The 20,154-nt window shown below is 48.0% G+C and overlaps 1 protein-coding gene and 1 long non-coding RNA gene across 2 annotated transcripts in view; one reads left to right on the forward strand and one right to left on the reverse strand.

Annotated features, from left to right (window-relative positions):
* The window catches only part of LOC135917429 (retinol dehydrogenase 14-like), a 134,062-nt gene extending 114,089 nt beyond the window's left edge, over positions 1-19,973 (reverse strand). Inside the window, exon 1 of the mRNA XM_065450995.1 lies at positions 19,686-19,973. The gene's annotated coding sequence lies outside the window, so the exon portion shown is untranslated. The remainder of the gene's footprint in view (positions 1-19,685) is intronic.
* LOC135917399 (uncharacterized) lies at positions 635-14,099 on the forward strand. Its single transcript, XR_010569264.1, has 5 exons — positions 635-1,047; positions 1,289-1,474; positions 3,814-4,095; positions 8,554-8,722; positions 13,094-14,099. It is a non-coding gene; the product is annotated as an uncharacterized lncRNA (long non-coding RNA).
* Positions 19,974-20,154: the final 181 nt, after the last annotated feature.

A 20,154-nucleotide genomic window follows, 5' to 3' on the forward strand; every position in this document is an offset into this window, starting at 1 on the left:
GTGGGGATTAATGGTAAGTCTATTCATTTTGCACCGCTATGCGTGCAACCTGGAAGTGCACTAAGCACCTTCCTAGGCCAACAGTAGCACAATGGAGCAGTGGGAGGCACAGCTCACCCACTCCGACCTGGCAGGACAAACTAGCCTGGTCGGGCAGACCACCGAGGCCAGTGGAGCACTGGACTAAGGAGCACCAACCACCCCCTCCTTAAAATATTTTCCTTTGTAATAAACCTTCTGTGTACATACATCGAAGCAACATTACTGTTTACGGAACACGAGGCACACACACACACACACACACACACACACACAAAGGAAAAACACTAGATATATAAATGAAAAGAAATGAAAGAAAAAAAGGGCGCAAGTCTTTTTGCGCATCTACGCAATTTTCGCACGCGGCAGCGGCCGGGCGTGTGTTAAGATAAATGTCGCTCGAACCCCACATAAGAAAGGAATAACAGAACAGAAAGAAAAAAAAACAATCAGGAAAAGAAAGACGGAGGTCCGATGCGCGTCTCCCTGGAGCCAGATTAGATTGTCGCAGTCGCCCCAAGGACGAAGGTAAAAGGATCGCCCTGTTGGTCAATCAACCCTCCTCACTCTCTCACCCCCCCCCCCCCCCCACTCCTTCAATCATTCGTGGCCTACGCCACACCGCGTTCTTTCGCCCCCCGACAGTTCCGCGCATCGTTCACTGCCGGGCGACAAACAGCCGGGAAAGACGTGCACGGAAGTATGGAACCGATTCGCGACGCAGTCAACTCGCATTCCTTGCGGTCGCGTTCGCTCGCCTGTGTGTAGTTATAGTAATGTGTGTGTAGTTAGTAAGTAGTTAGTGGTGTAGTAATCACAGCAGAGAAAACATTCGCGACGACAGCGCGACCTTCGTCATCCGGCCTGCCGAAGCTGGAAGCTGAACCTGCGGTCATGTCCCGGCTGGTCGCGTCCAGAACTGCGGCGCCACAGTGCGATCCAGCCCGCACGTAGGCTTCAAGACACTGCACGCAACTACGTTCCCGGCACGCTGTCGCCGCAGGTCCGGTAAGAGTCCATTCCGAGAAGCGTTGATCGACTTAGCTTGTCATCAAGTATACGCTCGGCGAAGGGAGACTTGTACGTTTCTGCCGTCCGGATCTTCCAGCTCCATAATCTGCCCGATTTTTTTCCTAGTTTCTTTGGCTCGCTTTTATTTCTTTTTTGCTCAGATAAAGTATATCACGAGCCCAAGTAGCCGAATGGCATCTCCTCGTTCTTTCTTATTTCTGCCCCGTGTTTATTCCAGAGATACGACGAACGCGTCGTTGAGGGGGCGTTGGGCCCTTGAGCCAAACCGGGGCCGCTGGGCAGAAAGTCTTTCACGGGACTATCGTCCGGCCAGTCGGGAAGCATGCCTGCTGCCATGGAAGAACCGAGGCTACAACTAAGGTTTTGACCCCGAGCAGGAGAGACATCCTTGCCTTGCCATCAGGTACCGGTACTATTCCTTGAGTTGGATTTCGTGCGATCTTGAAAACGTTTGGCGGCACGTCCAGATTCAAACCGTACTTCAAAATGTAACGTTTAATTTAAATGTAAGGTACTAGTTGTGTAGTGGGTGTTCGTAATTGATGGGGACATGACGCACACATCTTGATTTCGTCAGGGTGACGCGGGCAAGTAGAACAGATTGCCCATCGGCCGTGAAACATTGAACTGGCCGGCTTTCGTCAGATCGCCAAAAGCCAAGCAGCAGTGTGGGCGATTTCTAGGATGGGACGATTTAGCAGTGTCTGGGATAGCCGTTCGCGCTTTGAGCTTCCTTTTTTTCATTTCCTGCGCCTTGCTAATCGTGATTCTTGGTGCGCGATGGAAGTTAGTGAACCGTCAGACACACCTCGCTTCTCCCGGTGCAATTTTTATATGTAATAATATATGAATGATAAAGTTGATAATAATTTACGCCGGACTTTTTGTGTGACGTAAACTTTCACGGCGGCCGCATTTCAATGGGGGTGAAATGCAGAAATAACCCTCTTGCGCTTAGATTCATTTAAACCCAGGTGGTGCAAGATTAACCTGGAAGTAACCATTACGGCTTACCTCATAATCGGATTTTGGTTTCGGCACTTAACTGCAGAATTTTTTTTTCTCGTTTAATTTTGATACATGTGACCAACGAATATGTATTTTAAGCGGAATACACATTCTATACAACAATATATGCACGGTTGTGGTTTAAAACAATTACGAACTGATGATATACGTATTCGACATTGTTTTACGAGGTATAAGTGTTTTTAAAATCGAGCACCTTAATCACAGCAGCGCCGTCTGTTGGCCGGCTGTGGCACAAAGGGCACGATTGCGCGAGCAGCGCGATTTGGCAAAAAATAGTGCGCATTGGAGCGGTGCATCATCATCATCATCATCATCATCATCATCATCATCAGGTCGATCTGAATAAGAGGCTCCCGTTAAAGGGCAAATTGTCGTCTAGCCGAATGTATAGTGCGATGCTACAAGGGAAACCTACATACTTTCTGAGAAATTTGAGCGGGTTTCCTTTGCATCATCTGGCTATACAGTCGGGGGGTGGATGACGCTTTTCGTTTTCACGAACCTCTCTCCACCTCGCGGACTTCCGCTGAACATACTTGCCGTAGGCTCCAGTCGTGTTTGAGAAAGAATGACGCAGGACATGCTCGCTGAAGGGACACTGCAAGCGAACTATTGGCGGAACGCTGACATAGTCGCCATTTGTAAACAAGTTTACGCATAGTTTCCTCCTGCAGCTCTATCATCTGTGTCGTTCTTTGAACGTCTAAGAACCTATAGCTTGAGCATCGCCGGGATCGCCGTCAGCCTATGCTCACGGTATACAACAAAAAAGCTAGCGTGATTTAGCAGGAATAGATCTCCCAACTGTCGTGTGCTGCCTTGGTCAAACCACGGTCTCGGGGACTGCAACCGATCTGATCTCGGAGGCCATGGCTAAGCGTGCCACACAGTGTTCTTGGCTACTTTCCATTCGCCTTATTTATGTGTATAAATACCAAGGCCCTCCCTCCCTCTCCTCCTCCTCAACTGGCCGCCGTAAGAGGTGTTAGCAACAAGCACTAACACAATTACAGTGCGGCAAGCAGCCAGTATTCGATCTTGCTACAGGCCCGACTGCCCGTGGTGCGGCGGCATACCAACACTACCACACATTACACGGGATCGGGAATCACACCCGTTTGATAAAACGCACCCCACAATGGAGCAACGGGAGGCACAGCTAACCAGCTCTGACCTGGCGGGACAATAGCAGTGGCGTAGCTAGGTCGTCTGGCACCCGGGGCCCATAGGTCTTCTGTCAACCCCCTCCCCCCCCCTCCGGGTGTCGTCGAGGAAGTCGAGGATATTAACAATTTCCGGATGTCTTCAGACGTATGTGACCCCCCCCCCCCACTGGCCCCTTGCAACCCCCCCCCCCGTTGCTACGCCACTGAACAACCGTTCCTCATAAGACAGGTCAAGCAGACGGCCGAGGCCAGCGGGGCCTCGGAATACGGGGGCTCCGACCATCGACCATTGCACGTAAACCCGTTAAGACCATAAAAGTTTCTCTCTCTCTCTCTCTCTCTCTCTCTCTCTCTCTCTCTCTCCTCGTTTCTGTCTGAAACGTAAGTACTACTAGGTAATGCTAGAGGCTTCACTGGCATTTGAACGACCGAAAGCTGAGCTAGTCGGTAACGATTGCCTTTGGTCTTTGGGTCGAGGGCCTTTGTTAAATGACACTGCGAAGTAGCCTTAGTGTTCCAACAGCGTCGTCTGTTTCATTGACAGCTGGTCCCCGCATTACACCTGCCAAGTCGTCGCCGTCGATGACATGTGCTACGCGCGCGTTCCGGGAGTCCCCTCGGTCCTTGGCCGCGCAGCGCCGGGCCGACCGTCCCAGCTTTAGCGGCGGCCAGCCTCCACCCGCGGTTGCCAGCGACAGGCGCCGTGCATCCGACCGAGCTGCCGCCACGCGGCAGAGCACGGCGCGACGCTGGGGCCAGCAGATCGTGCGCCGGCGTGCGCTACTGAACGGTGCGGCGTCGGCCATTGCGAGGATGCTGCAGCACGGTATGCGACACCTCTTCCTCCTGTCCCAACGGTGTCCACATTTGTGCACTCGAATCCTTTTTTTCGCCAATTCCGTCCAGCTGAGCTGCGAGGGTCTGTTGACCCCACTGCTAACCCTATGTTACTCCGATTCAGTGCCGACTGCAATGTATTTCTGCACATGAAAACTTTAGCGAAGGCACTGCCATGCTTGACGGGGGATGTTGATGCAGTACCTTTTTTTATCAATACTGCTCGCACTTTCGGCCCAAAGGTGGTCGTGGCGCCTCCTTACACAGCTGCACGTCACGTGACCGTGTGACGTCACGCCAGACCGAGAGACGGGCCCCAGCTCGCGACATCGATGGTGGAGGCGAAGCCTTGCGCGCCGCTGCTGCGGCGCTACCGAGAGAGGGCGCTCGCTGGTGTGACGTCACGCTAGGAGGATAAATGGGGCTACAGCTCGGCTCCTCGCAGTGGTCGGCGCGCTGCCTTGCGCTACGTCGGATGATGTATAGCCATAAGTTTAACAAAGGGCAACCATGTCCACACCATCAGCCGAACCAAGGCGCAGCCAAGGGTATTGCTTTCGCAATCTTCCGGGCTTAACCAAGCTAAGCCTTCAGCCAATTTCTTCCCCTTTTCCTCCTTATGCCTGCCGCCCCTAATTACCGTGTACATGTGGTTCGGACCAATGACTGCAATACATTTATGAAAAAATGCCGCATTACTGATTGTACATTGAGGCGAAATTTAATCACTGTGTAATTAAGACTCGATTGAAAATGCAGAAATAGGAAGTCTCTTTATCGTTTTTGCATTTTTTTTTTCAAAGGAAACGGCAGCTCTTTTGAAGAGCTGTTCGAGAAGACGTAGAACCGCCCTCTTTCAAGACCGACCTATTCTAGCGCGTCGAAAACGAGGCTTCAACGTCAAGCCGTGCTAACAGAGCACTCTCGAAAAACTTGACGCATTTAGGCAGCGAGCCACCCACAAACACCGTCGAATGCGCAGTCGTTCAGTCTTTCGTGTCTAAACTGACAATCTTAGTTATCGTTCCTGGCAGCTTTCACTTTTTTTTTTGTTTTTTGGTATCTAGACAGACGCTTGCACGCGCAGTATTAGATTGCAGGCCAGTTTCCAGGCATCTCCAATATCAACTAAGTTTTCAAATGACGTGCGCATGCGATCGGCATTTGTCATATTTTCTGTTTTTCGTGAAGGCCACCCCTATGCCTCTTATGCGCATGGACTACTTCATTTTGCATATATTTCATTTCATTTCATTTATTGTACCCTCAGGGCCGAAGCATTACAGAGGGGAGTGGCAAAAAGAAAAACATTTCTGTAAAAAGATACTTATACATGGAGTTATATAATGTACCAATGCAAATACATATACTCTAATTAACAAATCAAATGAATACAGATCACCAAACTAGAAAACAATGTAAAATGAGTAGATGATACAGGCAAGCACAAGCAAACAAGAGAAAAAAACGAGAAATAACATGAGGTAAACAACTAATTAGTTACTGTTAAAGCATTTTTGAAATGTTGATGGTCTGTAATTTCTGCAGTAGTGGTAGGTAGGTGGTTCCACTCTTCACAAGTCCTGGGAAAAAATGAATATTGAAAAGTAGAAGTCCTGCAAAAAGGAACGGCTACTTTATGTCGGTGGTCAATGCGTGGTGATACGTACTGGGGAGGAAAAATGAAATCGTCGTGTAGAGAACGATGCTGAAATATGCGGTGAAAAAGACACAAGCGATAAAACTTACGGCGAGATGCTAGTGATGGTAGTTCAAGGCTCGATTTCATATTAGTCACACTTGCGGTTCGAGCATAATTAGACATAATAAAACGTGCAGAGTTATTTTGAACCATTTCGAGTGAGTAGATTAGATTGTCATGGAAAGGGTCCCAAACAGAGGCGGCGTATTCCACCTTCGAACGAATCAGTGTTTTATAAAGTAAAAGTTTAAGAGCCTGAGGAGCGCGTGAGAAATTCCGGCGAAGATATGCAAGTGTTTTGTTGGCGCTGGCGATTATGGATTCAATGTGATCATTCCAGGTTAGTTTTGATGATATAGTGACGCCAAGATATCTATAAGACGATACTACTTCTAAAGAAAAGTTATCAAGATGATATGAAACATTTGCATTAGTAGATCTAGTTACACGCATGACTTTGCATTTTTTAGTGTTTAATTCCATGCACCAGTGTTTGCCATGCAATGCGAGTTTGCGTGCATACACAAGCCATTTGGATGCAATGTCTTTCACACTACTGGATTTGATACTTGCTTAGACTAACAGTAACTTGAATATATGTAAATCAATGACCGTAACTGACGCCAGCCTATAAGTGCACTGTAGAACTGAGGCTCACCGATGTGTCTCTGGAAGAACGATGAACCCGACCTGGTCATCGTGTGGACTTGAGTTGTTGGCTACGATACACAAATACACCTATGCGTGTGCGGCAAGTGCTTGCAGAACACGCATGTGCTTTTGGTGCACCTCAAAGACATGGAACGGGTTTAAACAAGAGTGGGACGCGACAGCGTTCCCGTCGACCCGCCAAGGGGTATAAGACAATGCGCTACGGCACAGCAATCACTTACGATGCGCCCCGCATCGGACTTAGCGCCCACCTATCACGCGGTGAACGTCGAGCAACGCAGCGTTCGGCGCGACAACGAAACGTGCGCCTGAGCGAACGAAACGAACCAAAGAACTCGGTGTCTCGGAGGGGAAACGATCTACGCCTGCGGAACGTCGTGATCGGCACGGGCAGAGAGATAGATAGTAATCTAAACCGGAAGCACGGCGAAGCGTCGTCAGGGGAGAGGGAGTCCCGCGACGCGCCTGGCAGCGGTCCCAATGCGCGCGCGGTGCGCCTCCTGTCGGGGCAGCGCCGTACATTGAGAGGAGGGGGTCTTCTGTGTTTGCCGCAAGATGGCTCTGCGTGTGCGGAAAGCGCAAAAGAAATGCAGCGGAAACGCACTTCGCAACTCGTGTAATTGTGACCTCTGTACGTTACATGTTCATAATTACCGATATACACCGCAGTATAACTTTCCACGGCTGGTTTCGAAGGCAACACCGCATTCACTAGAGGCGCGTTTGCACCGCTTGGAAGCATCGAACTCGTGGCTGAGTGGTAGCGTCTCTGTCTCACACTCCGGAGACCTGGGTTCGATTCTCACCGGGCCAATCTTGGAAGTTGCTTTTTATTTATGAAGCGCCTGCCGTGATTTATCGCTCACGGTCAACGCCGCCGACGCCGACACCCGACGCCGACGACACCGGCTTTTCTGCGACACGAGCTCCTTAACGCTATCGCGTTAAAATGGGTCAAATGCATGGCCAAACCGAGTGGGTCAAATTAACGATACGAGCTCGAGGATAGCCAGTCACCCCTAAGAGATATCAACTGGCCTTGTCGCAGCTACCATTGTTATGAGTTCACCAAAGCCACCTATGCCCCATCATATAATTCTTTGTCGCTAACGACCGCGAATTTTTTTGTCTTGGTATCTAATCTATTTTGAATACAACGCCGTTATATTCTGTACTAATCGCTCGATTTGCTGTACTTGCTGGCTTAACCTCATCGAAAATGTCACATATGAGCTCAAAGTGGCCCACATACGCTGCTATCTTAAGATAGCTGCATTTGTGTCAGTTTGCTCGGAATTTCAGTTCGAGCGTAGTCTTTGCTCATCAAAATCTGCTACTGAGATGGAAGATTAAAGAAACAGCTGCGTCGACAAGATTTGCTGCAGAGCCCCAAAAGGCTATTTGCGTTCAAACTATTGAGTTGCAGCCGATCTTGGTAGTTTGATAACACTGTCCTTCATGTACCTTTCGCTACATGTTTTGCCACAGTATCATCGGCACATACAATATTTGATCACGCACAGAATGGGTCATGTTTTAGAGCCTTGAGTTTAGAGCAGACTACCAAGGTTTTTGCACAGAGGGGGAGACTTTACAAACACCCTAGAAGATTGGTGAGTGTTTTAGCTTACATTTTTGGCAGTTCTGCAGCAAATCGCATTGGTCCCATTAAAATGTTCGAGATAGCCAGTAACGTTAACAAGCATCATCCACATCCTTGGGAAGCTGTGCCGGAGGGAAAGCAAATCTTGTGCTCCAGAAGGGGTTTTGTCCTACTGCTTTAAGGAAACGCTCTTCATGACAGTGACCTCGAGGAACTGTGGTACAAACGCTAAGGCGCGTAGCTATATCGAGTGCGCCAAGTATAGTCTGCTTGGATGCGAGCAGCAGTTTTCTTTGATACAGCTAGTCTTTTTGAGTGCGCCAAGTAACTCGGTCATTTCGCATGTAAAATGCTCAACAAGCATAGCCTGCCGACGCTTATGCAAGGCTGATGCAAGCTCTCTCCTCGCTTATGTGTGTGCGTGTTCTTTTGTTTTTTTTTTTTACTTTCATCCCTTCCTCTTTGCGCAGCGTTCCAGTCTTCGATGGCATGACGGCGTCTATCTCCGTAGTTCTAGAATTCCAGTTTCCCGATGTTCCTTGTTTGGTGTAACCGGTAGGACGTCCAAAAGCATTGTCCTCCTCCATTCTGTGATCTGCCGTTGAGATACCTGCTGCCAAAAGGTTCCTCCAAGATGTGGTACGTTTGTGAGTTCCTCTATTTCGTGCAGTACCCTAGTACCCGTCTATATATATATATATATATATATATATATATATATATATATATATATATATATATATATATATATATAATCTTGCATAAGGTATAGTTTTTCTGTAAGTTCTTAAAAGTTGTGGCGCCCGAATTTGAAATGAACAGACGAACTTGCGAAATGTTGATTTACTTCCGAAGTAAATAACCGTTTCACCCGTTCTACTGTTCGTTTCAAATGCTTACAAACCATTATTGTGGCGAATTGGACGTGTTGGTACATATTTGAAAAGGCGACAGCGCAAAAAAAAGACACCCACGAAACGACGACAACGACGATAGAGCGCTGAACTTCTAACATTATTGTGAATGATTCACGAATGTATGCGGGCTGTCCGAGTCGGGAGTTGTCTGCGCAAGCGCAAATATGCCAGCGCTTTGAAAGCGTGACGGGGGCCATGCTGACACATCCCACCACAAGTCTATAGAAATACGTTTAGATTCTGCGATTTCCCGTGTCGCATGCGTTTTGCTATTCTTGATAACGGATCGAAGTGTTTCAAGGTCGCCCAAACCGTCGTGGCAAGCCAGACAATGACTTGCCAGAAAATCTTCAAAATCTTTTCCTTCACGCGCGGTTGTTACGTTGTTTACGTGCTTCCTTAACATATTGTTAAATATCTCCCAGTTTGGCTAACGTTCACTTTTCCGCACCTTAAAGAAATTTGATAGACTACACCTTCTGCGTATTATATAGAAATAACGACCATGGCAAAGTTAAAAGACTGTCTTCGAAATGGTACAAAGACGTCCCTTGATGATGTGCATTCGAAATTTCTTAGAAGCCCTTAGTTTTACCACATAAGCACCGTATTAGTTCATACAATCCAGCATCGCTGACAAAGTGCAGAAAGGCTTTTGCGGCCCTTTGCATGCAAGAATACATAGGCCATGATCTTGGGATCACTTCTTCCGAGAGCGCTCTATTATCTAACAGGTTGAGTTTAGCTTGTTCAGCGAACGTTGTTGACTGTCAAAGGATGGGCACGCCGCACTGTTAGTCATCGCTATTAGGAATGAATAGGCATTATTTCCCTTTCCCGTTCCCCAAGCGTTGGGTAGCCAACCGTGCACGTCCTTGGTTAGCCTCCCTACCTTTCCCTCGTTTATCTATCTATCTATCTATCTATCTATCTATCTATCTATCTATCTATCTATCTATCTATCTATCTATCTATCTATCTATCTATCTATCTATCTATCTATCTATCTATCTATCTATCTTTTCTGTGCGCCTTGCTCGTAGTAAATGTTCTTGCAACGAACATTTTGTGCTGTGTTACAGTTTGCGTTTCAACGTGACACACACTTTATGCAGCAGTATCGAAACTTCGAAATGTAATTATTCGAAGAGGTGTGTATAATAGTCCTAAAGCTGACCTCTGGAAAAGGAGGATGCAAAATAAGGCATTGACTCAAGGTACACACTTTCCAGGCTTTCTAGGACCTTGTTTTTTTTTTAATAATTTACCATTCGTTGTATTTTAAGTTATTGTAGTCATCGCGCGCACATATTAACGGATCCGTAAGACAGCTGCAATGCTTGGTTCTGTCTCGAGGGAGAAAGAAACGAAGAAGGAAAAGGATATAATCGAACGTGGCAGAAACTCGGATCGAAAGCTTGCGAATGGCAAATTTCGTTTGCGAACATAAGATGTCGGCTTATTTTCGACATTCCTAATGTCCGTACAGCCGTATTTCATGGGCTTGCTCCAAGCCACAACCTAATGGCGGTGCTTAAGCGTTGTGCTTTGTTACCATGGGAACTACGCAACTGTCAACTGCAGTTTCAATAAGTTCGGCTTTACCCCAATACCTGTCCGCAAGCCACGTGGCGAGTTTTATTCCGTTTCCGTCTCGTATGTCTTATCACGAATGAATACGACGTTCACCTCCTACAACAGTCATATCTCTATACGCACTGGAACCCGTTATCTTATCGTCTGCTTTCCAAATGACGTCCATTCGGCAGGCCTTGGCTTGGTCATTCACTTGAGGCACACACCGGCTCACGTGTCCAGGCGATCCAGCCCTTCCCGTTTCGGAATGTCGCAAGGCGTGCGGTGCTATCCTCACGTGCGACACAAGCCACTCTCTCCCTCTGCGCACGGTTCTCAATGTCTCGTTCAAACAATGCGAAAAGCTATTGACACTTTATTCAAGTGGCATTTCTGAAAGATGCCGCCGCAGTTTCATTCCGAACAAGCTGCGTTTATCTTTGCTGCGATAACGTAGGCGCGACACCAGGACGCGATCAAGACATCTACGCTTCTGCCATTCTTTTATACAAGACAACTGCGCATTCCTTCGATAGGGGAAAGAACATACTTCAGCTCCCATGATAAAATTGTCTCTCTGCAGTGTTGGAGACCACGAATTTCGCTGTGGAGAGCATCGAATGCGAACTATTTGCTTGACGCCCGTGCTCGGACCAAGAAAAACGGGCGAGTCAAATGTCGTGCAGGCAGAAAATGCATAAGGTTCTACAAAACGGATGAACAAGGAACAAACAATCGCGATGAAATTGTGTACGTGGCAGCGACGAAAAATGGCAATGCCACGTGTGCTCTAAGAGCATGCGATAGATAGAATTTATCGACAGGAAAGACACAGAGGTCGACCTGAGCTACTGCGCTCTAGTCTGCTACTCTGCACTGGAGAGAGTAGGGAAGGGGAGTGAAAGTACTGGGATGGATGATGATGATAAGAGAAGTGGTGAGTGCTTGTGTATATGAGATAGCTGTCTTGCTAGAGCCGCTCGTCAAGCTTGGTGTCCTGCAGAAACTTAAACAACACTTTAGTTGCACGCATTGAAGTTGCAGTGTCAGGCCATGGGCTGAGGATAGCTCCCTCCGACAGTGGTTGCCTGCCAACGCTGGCTAGGAAATTTTCTAATGTCCTTCGCTCCAGCATATATGCTGGAAGGGCATGAGAGAGTATTAATATGCCCATCTAAAAAATATTGCCGAGTCAAATGTCCTTGGCCCCTGCGTACGGCCGAGTACACCGTTCTCTTCACGTGACTTAGTGCGCGCGAAGGGTGGAAGAGCCACACTGTGTGTCATTTATGGAGTTGCCATGATCACAAGGTACAATATTGAAACAGCACCGTTGCGCTGTGGCTTAGAGCAAGCTTATGAAATAGGGCTGTGCGGACATTAGGAATGTCGAAAACAAGTCGACTTCTTCTGTTTGTAAACGAACTTTACTATTCTGTAACCTTGTATTCGGGTTCCTGCAACATTCGGTTACATCCAAATGCATGAAGTTGTTACAATCTTTAGAGTCTGTCTTTCGTGAAGAATGGACATTACGTAAGCTAACCAGGAGCTGTGGTGGTCTTACGAAGTTTACGAGCTGCCCCGCTGAACTAAGCTTCAGACTGCACATACTTAAAAAAAAATATCCCCGATTATTACATTCTAGGCACTTATATTTGAAACACTTGTATTCGGCTCGAAGACACCACTGTTCGAACATCCCTTGTGATATACCTGCGGCAATTTGTGTCTGCTTCGAAAGCGTAAAGGGCTACTTCGCACAAGTTTCGCGCTGCTAATGTTTTACTTCTGAAGCGGAATATCTCGTTATTCGAACGCCTTCAGCTTCCAAAGCATGTAGTAAGTGCGAGTGGTCGAGACGAGGGTTGACGAGTGCATTTGTTAGCTGCGCGAGTTATCGTCATGTGCGAATTAATGCCGTGTTTTTCCTTCGGGTTTGGTATTGTTGCCAAAAATCAAATTGGTCAATCGTTATTCTCTTGAATGTTGTTGCATTGTTTTAGGTAGCATTGTTACCCCGCCGCGATGGCTTAGTGGGTCCCGGCGTTGTGCTGCTAAGCACGAGGTCGCGGAATCGACTCCACTGGCCCCGGCGGCCGCATTTCGGTGGGGGCGGACCCTATAGGACCAGTGGACCCTATAGGCTGAAAACGAAAAAAAAAATGATAGCACTGGAATGTAATGAACAGGCTAGTGCACTAGACCCCCCCTTTTTTTTTTCATTTCCTCCGTAGTTCCCTCCTCTATATTTTCCATTTGTCTGTCTGTCCCCTCTTTCCGAAAGAAGAGGCAGTCGCTGTGCCCCTTCCGGTTGTTATTGCCAGCCCCCGATCCTTGCTTTCTTTCTTTTTCTCTCTTTTACTTGTGTATGTATCTTCAAGTGAAGTACGGTTATTCATCGTTACGATTTATGACGCAAGGAGTATCCTATACAATGTGTTTGTGCAACATCTCTTTTTCTGTACGTCGTCCCTTCAAAAAGCCGTGTCTCTCTTACTCTATTTAATCTTTGCAGATTCCAAGGTGGATGCACACGGCGACCCACTTCATCCCTTTCAACATCCTCAGCTGTTGCGTCCACTTTTCTCGCTCTTTCTTTTTTTCTCCCCAAATTGCCCAGCATTTGCTCCACCGCATCACAGTGCTGGTTTTTGTGGTCAGCTGTGGCGACAACCCCCTCAACTCACGCCGTCCAAGAACACCGCCGGGATCCCAGCAACGGCGTTCGACCCGCATTTGATTGCTTTTTTAGGCTTGTAATAAACTTGCATCGTTCATTGTCAGTCTACTTCACATGTTCTGTTCATACTCTGCAATATACAGATGCTCCTTCCTCGTAAACACTATGCATACTTAATTTTATCGCAGTTCTGTTCGATTACCTAGCAACGGCATTCGACCCGCATTTGATTGCTTTTTTTGGGCTTGTAATAAACTTGCATCGTTCATTGTCAGTCTACTTCACATGTTCTGTTCATACTCTGCAATATACAGATGCTCCTTCCTTGTAAACGCTATGCACACTTAATTTTATCGCAGTTCTGTTCGATTACTCTTCTTTTTTTTTTGTCTTGTTATCTTAGAACACAAAGTCCGCAACGCCATCGATTTTAAGTTTTCGGTTCAGCTTGCATCGCTTTCATGAAGGAATGAGTAAAATATGCACTTTTCAGGAGCGAACTCTTTTCAGCTCATGTTTTACACTGGTTGCTGGAGAATAACATTTGTATTGTTGTGTTCATTTGCCAACGTATTATTAATGTGTTGTGATTGTGTGTTGATTTGTTGTTGTTGGACTTCCATGTGCGATATGGGTACAATAAATGTGCTGAGAGCATATACAAAAAGAAAAGGGCTGGGGATTGTGTAGATAGTTTATGCGTCTCGAATTAGATCGGTAGACGATCGCACGCATTGTGCGGACGTGTGTTCGGCTTCTACAGAAGACAGATTCTCTTTCTACCAGTGGAAATTCGATTTTAGTTCGCTCGAAATTTCAATTAAAACTGTTCTATTCTTTATTGTCTGTTGGCTCTACTGGTTGTTACTTGCACTATCCTAGTGTGATCACTGTGAAAAAAAGAAACACGTAGGTAATCGTTAATAATTGCGAATATTTGCGAACACTTCGGAATTGCGAATGGACGGCATTTAATGCCATCGCACCGAGCCGCTTCGTGCTGCCAAATGGCTGCGTATATTTAATAGCTGTCGCAGAGTTCCTTACAGGCACTAGAACGAACTCTGGCGCTGCGATATTTCAGCTGCCGTGAGAATGTTGGTTACTACATGGATCTGTTTAATGTGCGTGTATGTGGCGTTAATCATTCTTTATTTTTCCAAAATCTCGAGCAATGAAATCTTTGAAAACATGCGAACGCAGTTAAGTCTCTGTGCATGTGCATAGCCACAGCAACCCGTCGCATTTTTGACGCCACACCTTGCCGCTAACGATGAACGTGCAATTTCACAAAGGCGTATGAAGACCAAAGAACAAAGTACAGACAAATCCACGCACTGAATATAAAGGCATGTCAAATGTAAATCCCCATGCTTCCTGAAGTGCCCCGCTTCCTGCTCCCGTAGGCCACTGATAGCGCCCGAGTTCCCTCTAGTAAACTTTGTAGGAAACGGAACTCCTGTATATACTTAGCCTCCAAGATCAAACGGCAAGCTGCAAATCTCGGAGGCTATTTCTAATGTGGCGTTTTGCAGCAAGGTGGCGTCGACGTGGCAGGCAGCGTGGTTTCGTGACTGTGCGTTGAAAATGAGCTAGCCGTCGTCCATGATGACACGACCGTGGTCGCGAGCAGGGGAAGGGGTTAAGGCGTTCGGCTGCTGAGTGCGAGGTCGCAGGTTCGATTCCGTACGCGGTGGCTGCATTCTAATGAGAACTGAACGAAAAACAAAAAATGAAGAAACGCCCTTGCAATGTAAATTAAGTTCTGGTTGTGGTCAATCCCCGGGCGCGTCAATCCGGAGCTTAGATCTCGTACGGCGAACCTCATAATCGGGTCACGGTTTTGGCAACGTTTTGTCGCGTAAAACGACGAAACCCCGAATTTGTATAGTTCGTATTACAGACGGCGCAGTCGCAGCACAGGTACCGCAGGTTAGGGGCGAGCTTCTGAAACTGGGCGTTAAGGTGAGCCCACATACTCAACCAGCCCTAGAGATACTCTAGCCCTCCGATCCCAAGAAATTGGCAGGTGGAAAGGTATGCAACCGCCATGTATTGGAGAATACAATATATATTTTTTTAATAAACTGCTGCTGCTAGTCAGCGTACGTTCGTGTCTTTTTCTTGAACATGGGTGTTCTAGAGAAAGAAAAACAAAAAGAAGCGGATGTCGCAGCCGGCAATTTATACCAGCAGCTACGTATAGTACGGCAGACAGCAAATGATTTGTGTCCATTGCAGCTGTAGGTTAGGTGGTGTCAAGGCCGCTGATTAAAAACTGTGCTTTTATCCAGCGACAGTGGTGGTGTAGAGTTTTTTTCAAGCGACTCTAGGACGGTGGATCCGTGCGCGCTGTTTTCATGAGCGCACCTGGTGTCAGATGTCGCGTAATCCGAGTTTTGGGGGTGCACCACAGCGCCATGGAACATGGTTGTTATCCCGAGTAATATTATCGTATGGTGGGGGATGACATATATATATATATATATATATATATATATATATATATATATATATATATATATATATATATATATGCACGTATGTTATGGAAATAATAGATTGAAATCAAAGTCGATGAAAATAAAACCGGCTGCAGGTGGGATACGAAATCCTGTAAGACTTCGCATTACGCGCGAAATACTCTGACCAACTGAGTATATACGAGGACGAATCAAAAGGAGTTTGCCCCTACCTTTTATTGGCCAAAATAAGGAACATAAAGAAAATTAAAAATATGCGTACTATTCTACGTACCTTGCACTATTCTTTCCCCCATAGTCCCCACGTCGGCTCAGACGTTTGTCCCATCACAGCACTAAATTTGTGCTGCCCGATAAAACAGCCATCCCTCTTTGAACCCGGTGAGTCGTGTGCAGAAAGGAATGCATAGCACCAATGTGCCATTTTTGCACGTTGCCTGCCTTTGCTCCATTGCCCCTCTCCTACTAAAAAAAAAAAACTATTTGTTGTTTCATTTCTCTACCGCAATTATAGAGGCATCTATGACCGGGATTTGAAAACTTTGCGTTTTAGGTGCATCCCATGCTACAAGGCACGAAAGCTTTTTTTTTGTGTGTGTTTTTCTCTTACGCAACACAAATCTATGCGCGTGCTTGTAGTTATGTTGTCCAAGAAAAAAAAGTCTGATTATAAAAGCAATCACATAACATACAGCTAGGTTTTAGGAAGGGAAAATAAAGAACTTAAAGAGCACCATTGAAAAATCCGAACCGAAACCACACCTTGGGTTTAGTGTTTCTGCCATCTGGTGGGAGACTGTGGAACTAAATCACGGAGCACAAAACACAGAGCACGGTATTGAACCGCTGCCAGCAATAATGCGGGAGCACACACTTTTAAACAAATGTACTTCCTTCGGGTCGTATCTTGCCACACAACGATAATCGTGATCTGTCTTGCTTGCGTTTCCTTTCTTGAAAACGCTGCGCTCGCTATTTTCCTGCCGAGAATGCTCTGTCATGCTGATAACGCGCGTGCCGCTGGTGGCTTGGAAGTACCGGGCTCGCAGAGTTAAGGAAAGGAAATGCGGACAAGACAGATGGCGATAATCGGCCTGTGGCAACATACAACTCAAAGGGTGCAATTTCCTTTAAGAGTGTACACTCTAATAACAGTTGCACCCTTTGGGATGTAGATATCGCCCGCATCGAAGCATCAACTGCGATAGCAAAATTAGTGCACAACAATACGAAGTAAGAATAGCAGCTTTATCGGCCGTATAAACTTGGAAACATTCGCTTTACTAACTGAATGAGCAAGCATATGGTGTCAGCGCGCACGAGCAAATATGAACGCATCACCGTCGATGAGCGCGGACAATAACCGTCAAAACCAACGTTAGTAGACTAACGTTGGTCAGAACGGTGCTGTGAGCAACGCGGAAGCAGCAGCGAGCGAAATTACCTTCGTTCAGTCTACCGCATCAACGCAAGAGCGACGAGCAGACAGCGCGCAAAAAGGAATCAGCCGTCTGCAGATCATATTCAAGATACGGGGCGCGCGACCACCGCGCTAGGTACACGCTTGTTGGCGGAGTCGAAGCCCCCCCCTCCCCCCTCTCCTCCCGCGCTGCCTCTCCGCTTGCCTACACATATGGCGCGCGAGATTGAGCAGCGATCATCAGTCCCCTTAGTACCCGGTCGCGAAATGTGCAATTGCTGCCGGACCACAAACCCGGCGCCCTCCCTCCCGTCCCCCTCGGCCATTAGCGCGATGGAAAACGGCGTTTGCCATCCGCTTTCCTCGTTCGCGCGCGCCAGACTCAGCCGCGACCTTCGGCTCGATCTCACGTGCTTAACCTGCTGTGCCTTGGTTCGGCTGATGGTGTGTACATGGTTGCCCTTTGTTAAACTTATGGCTATACATCATCCGACAGAGCGCAAGGCAGCGCGCCGACCACTGCGAGGAGCCGAGCTGTAGCCCCATTTATCCACCTAGCGTGACGTCACACCAGCGAGCGCCCTCTCTCGGTAGCGCCGCAGCAGCGGCGCGCAAGGCTTCGCCTCCACCATCGATGCCGCGAGTCGGGGCCCAGTCTCTTGGTCTGACATGATGTCACCCGGTCACGTGACGCGCAGCTGTGTAAGGAGGCGCCACTACCACCAATGGGCCGAAAGTGAGAGCAGTATTGCTTTCGCAATAAAAAAATCCGTTATCGAGAGACCGCTCAGGGGTATAGGAAGTTCGGGATCAATTTCGACCAGTCGAGCTTGCTTAACGTTCACCAAGAGCACGGCACGCGAGCCTTTCCGCGTTCAGCCTCAATCGGAATGCGGTGGCAGGGCATCAGAGCAGCGACCTGGGCAGAAGGGCGTCATACTTTGCCCCCGCGGCAACTACCTCGCAGTATTACAACCCGAAATCTATCAAAGCTGTCGGTGCGACCGCGTACTCAAAGCACCGGGGAAAGAGTCCCCGACTCGCCGAAGACAACATACTGATAAGTTAATCAACAACGTTTAATGGAAAATGAATAAGATATCAGCGGCTCTTCGTGCGTGGAGAGCCTGCACGGATTATATTTTTTTCCAGGTCAGTAAGACAGCCGCTCACTATCGCGGCCTCTCTCCCAAGCCTATAATGAGGAAACATGCCTCGTGGTGCAGTTCAAGATAAGTACGCATGGCTTCAACTTCTACCTAGTGTGAGGGAAGTAAACAGTTGTAGATATAGCCATGTACTGCTACAACATAGGCAGGCAGATCTCACTAATGCTATCTTCGGCTGGTCGCTTCCATCCCCCGAAGCAGAGTCGGGCAGATCCGGCGTTCCCCGAACTCAGAGGTAGAGGACGAGCGCGCAAGCCAAACGTGCCACTCGCTCTCGGAGGAGGCAATTGCAGATGCTAAACCACGTGACAACTACCAACGTCCGATGTTTCGCTTATCGAAAGCTCCCGGCGCTGCCGAGAAAACCGGCGGACGCACCGGCGGCACGAGCGTTCGTCGCAGTGGCCTAGGTTGCCTAGGTTACGGTGGGCCGTCGCCAACAGCAGCGACGCGGCTCTGCGATGACGTTTCAATTTCGACGACTGCTCCGACGACAGGGCTCGGAGCGCCTCAGAGCGCTCGAAGGTGGAGGAGAGCAATCGAGAAGAACCAGCCGAACGCAGGGCGGGCACCCTCTTTCAACCAGCCGAAGACAACGCCGCTCGCGAGAGCGCTCCAGAGCGCTCGGAAACGACCAGTCGAAGATGGCATAACACATAACGGGAGACGCAGACCTAGAATCTACGCTATCTCTGACCAATACCGCAGCTATTGCTGAAATAGTCGTCAAGCTCAATGTACGAGAGACGCCAGTAAACTTGGGCAAACTCTAGCGAGTGACTGGCGCAGTATCGAAATTATCGCCGACCAGGGTATAAACGCGAAACGCAGCGCGTAGTTTTAAACGCAAACAAGCTCACCCTTCCGTTGTTGCAGTACCTATGGCGTCAAATAAAATAAATAGCCGTGACTTAACAACAAGAAAAATATTTAAACAAAGTCGGGAAGTCTGCCGAAGAGGAACAGCTGCGCGGAAACACACTTTGGCAGCAGACGACAACATGGCAGCCTCCCTCCCCAAGAAGCCGGAAAAATTGGCGGCAAAGCGCGCGATTCCGGAACTCATTTCACATCCCCCTTCCCCCCCCTTACACGCGAGCCCGGCGTCATGAGTCAGTTTGTCAAATCAACAAATGCAAACTCTTCGTTCTCGCCGAGGTCAGGCATGATTACGAAAGCCGCTACAACACCCGCTGCTTGTTTACATGAAGCACGAACCACTCACTGGGAGCGATTCGGAGATGACAAAACCGCAATATCTTCTTCTTTTTTTGAGGTGCTCACACTTATGCCCTTTATAACTTCACAGAGGCAACGAATAGAGCAACGTATATATTAGTTTCATATGTACTCACATTTAGAAATCCTGTCCTGCGCCCTCGACGTTTTCAGAGGCGAATCGTGTTACTTCTTTCTCCGGGGCAGCCATCTCAAAACTGTCCGCACAACATACCCTCAAAGCTTCGTCGGCGAACACCACAAGGAACCCAGAGTTTTGTGACACATCGATATGTAAGCTGCCGAAGAACAGGAGGCAACCTGTCTTGTCGAAATGTCCAACAGTTCCACGACCACAGAACATGACGCAACAGCTGTGTGGAAAATTCCTCCCGCCAAGAGACGATAGTCGCACAAGAAGGCTGAGGGCAACCATCGAATCCGCCGTCTTCAGCGCTACTGCGGGCTCCGGGCGCGCGCCCGGTCATCGGCCTGGCTGCGTAGTGCCGTGTGCAGGTGTTGTCTTATTGGTTAAATTGGGCCACGTGATCTGATGATTTGCTAGCCGGGCGAAGACATACGAGAGGAATGCGCTGCTTGCTGCAG

The sequence above is a fragment of the Dermacentor albipictus genome, chromosome 7 (assembly GCF_038994185.2).
Source record: "Dermacentor albipictus isolate Rhodes 1998 colony chromosome 7, USDA_Dalb.pri_finalv2, whole genome shotgun sequence".
NCBI classification, from domain to species: domain Eukaryota; kingdom Metazoa; phylum Arthropoda; class Arachnida; order Ixodida; family Ixodidae; genus Dermacentor; species Dermacentor albipictus.